Below are 5,000 nucleotides of genomic sequence, written 5' to 3' on the forward strand. Positions count from 1 at the left end.
CTCCTGTGAAGAAAGGCTGAGAGAGTTGGGGTTGTTCAGCCTGGAGAAGAGAAGGCTTTGGGGAGACCTTCTTGCAGCCTGTCAGTACTTAAAGGGGGCTTATAAAAAAGATGGAGGCAAACTTTTTAGCAGGGCCTGTTGCGACAGGACAAGGGGGAATGGCTTTAAACTAAAGGGGGGGTAGATTTATACTGGATATAAGGGAGGAATTGTTTACGCTGAGGGTGGTGAAGCACTGGCACAGGTTGCCCAGAGAGGTGGTGGATGCCCCATCCCTGGAAACATTCAAGGTCAGGTTGGACGGGGCTCTGAGCAACCTGATCTAGTTGAAGATGTCCCTGCCCACGGCAGGGGGGTTGGACTAGATGACCTTTAGAGGTCCCTTCCAACCCAAACTATTCTATGATTCTATAAGTCGAGACACTTATTTGAGATCACCAGTTCAGGGCTGGAGACAATTAAACAGCTGCTGCTCTACACACCAGTTTCTGGGTGTCTATAATTTAAAGGTACCTAATGCACTCTATTATAAAGTCCTGTTTTCAGTTGTTTCTAGTTTTGCCAGACTCTCAGAATCTGTGCTGAAAATTTCTACAACAGAAGTCTGCCTCAGGCTTCCCTTCCTCCCCTTTTGTTTTCTGAGTTTCAGTTAAAACTGTTCAGCTATTTCTGAGAACAAAGAACTAGGAGAAAAACATGTTGTTTTGTCCATTGTTTAAAAAAAATATATATCCTGACTGCGAATCTCTACTGTCTCCTTTCTTTTGAGTGGGATATAAAAGGTCACGTAAAAAAATCACCCGCATGCTAGGGATATGAATTCTTATATCCCTGTGAAAAGCTGCCCAAATCTGGCAAAGTTAAGATCCCTCCCAGGGATTCTGGTTCATATGCATCAGTAGAGACTTCAGAGCTTAACTTTTATATTTTCCCAAGATTCAGCTGCCACTTAAATGCTCTAATCCTTTCCGTGTTCTTCCTCCTCCCGTCTGCCTGGGCTGCCCTGTGGCCATGCCCATAGCCCAAAAGCAAACTCTCGGTTTTTCTCACCTATCCCCACCTAGGCACCCCGGAAGCTCTTAGAGGAGGGGCTTCAAAGCTCTGCTGTGCCCCTTAGCTCAGTGTTTCAGGGGGAGAAAATAAAATAAAAGGGAGAGAAGAGCTGTGGGACATGAAAGTGTAATAGCAAATCAGCACCAAGAGACAGCTAGGTGGGCTAAGGCGGAAGATATTAGTCAAAGAGGAGCAGAAGAGGACTACATAAGAGAAAATGTAAGGAAGATAATGGTACAAACAAAATTTAGGAGTCCCATGTTGTTTTCAACAAGTGGAACTATCAGGAAAGTGGGCATCATGTTGCTGGCTATGTAACTGCCAGAGGCTCTAACACTGTTCTGGTCTGCAGTCCAGAGACTTGAGGTTGCTTTAAGCAATCTTAAAGTCCACATGATTCTCTATTTTAGACTTTTTTATTTTATTCTTTTTTTTTTTTTTTCAGTTGAGGAGCTACATTAAAAATGTTTGTGATGAAAAGCCAAGTATACTGGTATTCCATACAGGAAATACCAGTATTATTGCATTTACATACAACTTCAGTTCACTTCCCTTATGAACACAAATCATGATACTGCTTTTAATAACACAGTCACCTGCCTCATTCACTGCATGAGAAAGACCTACCTTGGGAAAAAATTTGAACTATATGGTGGAAAAGGCTAGCATCTACAGGACCCATACCTTATCCTTTACAAGAGATGTAAAACAATTAACACAAAGTATCACAGAAAGAAAAGCAAGGATAGTCTTCTGGTCAAATTATTCAATTTTTATAGTTGAAAAATAAATAGGATTCTATCTCTTTTATCCCTTTTTACAGTTACTAAGTGTGTGCTCTTTGTTTGTGAATTCCTAATGCAAGGCACCTGGGGTCAGGTTGGCAAAGGTACCAAATACTCCCACCTGAAATGAATGGGAACTGTGCTTTCAGCATATGAAGAACCATGAGATACCAAATGTTTAAAAAGGAATTGTGAAATGTTAGATACCCAAAGTGGATAGGCCCTGTTGAAAGTTGCAGTGTCAGTGTTTTAGCTTTCTCTTTCTGAGATGAATCCTTCTTTCTCACAGGGATTTTAAATTGCTGAATTAATCTTTCTTTGTGAATGACTTGCATGCTTAGGTAAGCATGCCACGGGGAGGGGAGAAACAAAACATGGTTTTGTACTAATTGTAGGGTTTGAAGGTGTTATCTCATATAAGGCCTAAAACTGAAGAAATGTGATGTTTAGTTACTGAATGAGACCTTGTTCCATGGTTGTACTAATGGTGTGTGTTCTTACTTCAAAACTATGTTACAGCATGTTTTTACAAGGGTATAGATCAATCTTGTATAAATCCCATTTGTTCTTAACTGTTACTTTGGGATTTTCTAATTCTGAGTTCTTTACTCTGCTACTCCTCGTGTTCTCTTACCAGAGAATCTTCTTGTTGACTCTTCATGAAGTATCTGAATCCATGGGAGGAATCATGCAAGGTGATGGATAGGATACTTTTCAAAGCAGTTATCACAGAGTACCCCCTACAACAAGATGAAAATTAGGCATAGCTGTTTCTCTACTAGGGTGCCAGGTGCCCATAAAAATGGTAATTTCCAGAAATGAATTGATAAATATAGCTAATTATTGGCAAATAGCCTAAAGCCATCCCACTTTCTAGGGCTCTGATCTTCTCATAACTGTTAGGCAGGGTCATCCTTGGATCGGTACGTAACTGTGAATCTGCTGGGAAAATCTTGGGAGATCCAAGCTGCACTAGTGGCTATTCAGTAGGTGGCATTATATCCCTAAAGATGGTGCCAAGACAGTCCCCTCACAGGATATTTCATAAAAGCAACTTCCAAGCATAATCCTCATCTTCGGCCCCCATTTGTCCTTATGCTTAAGTAATCCCACACTGTTTCCTCTCTGCAGAGGGCATGAATGGAGGTGTAAGTTTCAGTGCTCCTAACAAGTCCTAGAGGGACTCTGTGCTCAGCCTCCCACAGAGGGATGTAGGCAGCTAAACTGCAACACCTTCGGCACCAAAGAGTTCCTCAAATCCCCTTTCTGTCTGTCAGAGGCCTACATTTTGGTACCTATGTTCCAGCTGGTGGCTTGTGTGCACCAACCCTTAATCTCTAGCAAAACTCTGAGACTGGGCGTTAGTAGCTAACTTTTCTCAGCTAAGAGCCCATGAAATTTGCAGATACCAGTCTTGATCCTGAACAGAAGACAGCCTGAATTTACTGAAGGATGGGGCGTCATTGCCTGCTTAATTCAGAGCTGAGGGCTCCACTTGCTGGTAGGGTTCAGAAAGACTCAGAGAGAAGCAGAAATTTTTAATGTCTGTTGGGAAGGAGGTTGCTGAAGACGAGATGTAGTTAGAGACAAAACGGATACTTAAGGTACATACCCATTACTTCAGCATTTAAAAGAAATGCCAGTTGGAAATGGTCTTCTGTAATAGTAAGCCAAACCTTAGAAATAAGGGACAAACTAGACCCAGATCCCGCAGAGACTTATGGAGCTTTTTAACTCCACGTTCTCTGTGTGTTCCCGTTGACCTCCAGAGCCTAGATTTCATTGAAAGTGGATGGACAAACCTGTAATTTCTTAACTGACCTTTGAAAATAGGATTAATTCCTAAACCTCTGAAGCACTTTGGCAAACTTTATCCTAAGTTGTTTCCGTAGAGACAATAAGCCACATCGCATTTTAAGTTTCCTACTATATGCCTCTTTCTCCTTACACACTGTGTCTCCTGTTTAGGACTTGACAGGGAGGGTTTGAACGTAAGTGATCCACTTTTTATTTATGGGTGCCCTTTTGTTTTGTTTTTCAAAGAGTATGTGCAGAGAATGCACAGCATGACAAAGGATATAAGAAATTGTAAAAGAGAAACTTGATGCCAGTCTCTAGACTGGCCAGGCTGTGCAGGTGTGGCCCTCGTACCATTACACTGATTACTTTGTTGAGATTGAAACTGTAGTTTGTGGAATTTAGCCTTAGAAAGAACAAGCTGCCTCTATTTTGATATCTGCAAAAGGAGGGAAGGGGGGAGTGGCAGGAGATTGCAATATACCTGAAAAAGCCATTTAGAAAACAGGCAACATTTTAATTTTTTTCCTATGAAAATCTTGCCGGTTGCTACATTAGTCTTTGCACCGTGTTCTCACCAACGCTGTTGCTTCTCCTTCTTTAGAGTCAGTTTATTCAGTTGGTTATGAATGACTTTCAGCTGCTCTGTAAATTGTTATTGTCCAGGCTCCATTGCAATGAGGGGTCACTTGCAGTTTCCATTATAAACTCACGTTTTCAGGTGTTTATTATAACTTGGCAGTTTTCAAATCTGCGTTAAAAATTGGTACAATTTTTTTTTAAGGCCAGATGGGCTTTTTATCCTTCTCTTCTTCTTTTCCTCACCTAAATTTTAACCTTTTAGGAGCTGAATAAAATCTCTATCAGCTGCAATGTTAAAGTATTATTGGCAAAGAAATTGATTTCTCTAATACTACATGAGTGCCATGTTTGTGAAATATTCTTTATGATCAGCCAAAATTGGAGTTTTTTAAAAATTCTCTGTTTGTGAGAGTGCCTTCAGTTTGTGCAATTCCTACACGGCCATGATCCAACACGTAGCTCAATCCATTGCCCAAAGTCCCAGTGGTTTCAGTGGGGTCCCCCATGAGCTGTTCCGTTGATCCAAGTTTTAAAAAGGTCATAATGTATTTGCCAAACATCCTGTAAGGGGCTAGTGCTAAGATCAGTGTCTATTGCTTAAGAGCAAAGGCAACGGATTTCAGTGGAACAATGTGCACCCATTCACTAAGTTCTGATTACAAGATCAAAAGATGATTACTAAATTCAAAATGAAGGGAAAAAAAAACAACACAAAAAACCCCCCTAATGTTTCTCATTTTTATTGGTGCCTTCTTAATTGAGCTTTGGACACTGAACACCTGA

This window comes from Pygoscelis adeliae, unplaced genomic scaffold (assembly GCF_000699105.1).
Source record: "Pygoscelis adeliae isolate BGI_AS28 unplaced genomic scaffold, ASM69910v1 Scaffold38, whole genome shotgun sequence".
NCBI lineage: Eukaryota > Metazoa > Chordata > Aves > Sphenisciformes > Spheniscidae > Pygoscelis > Pygoscelis adeliae.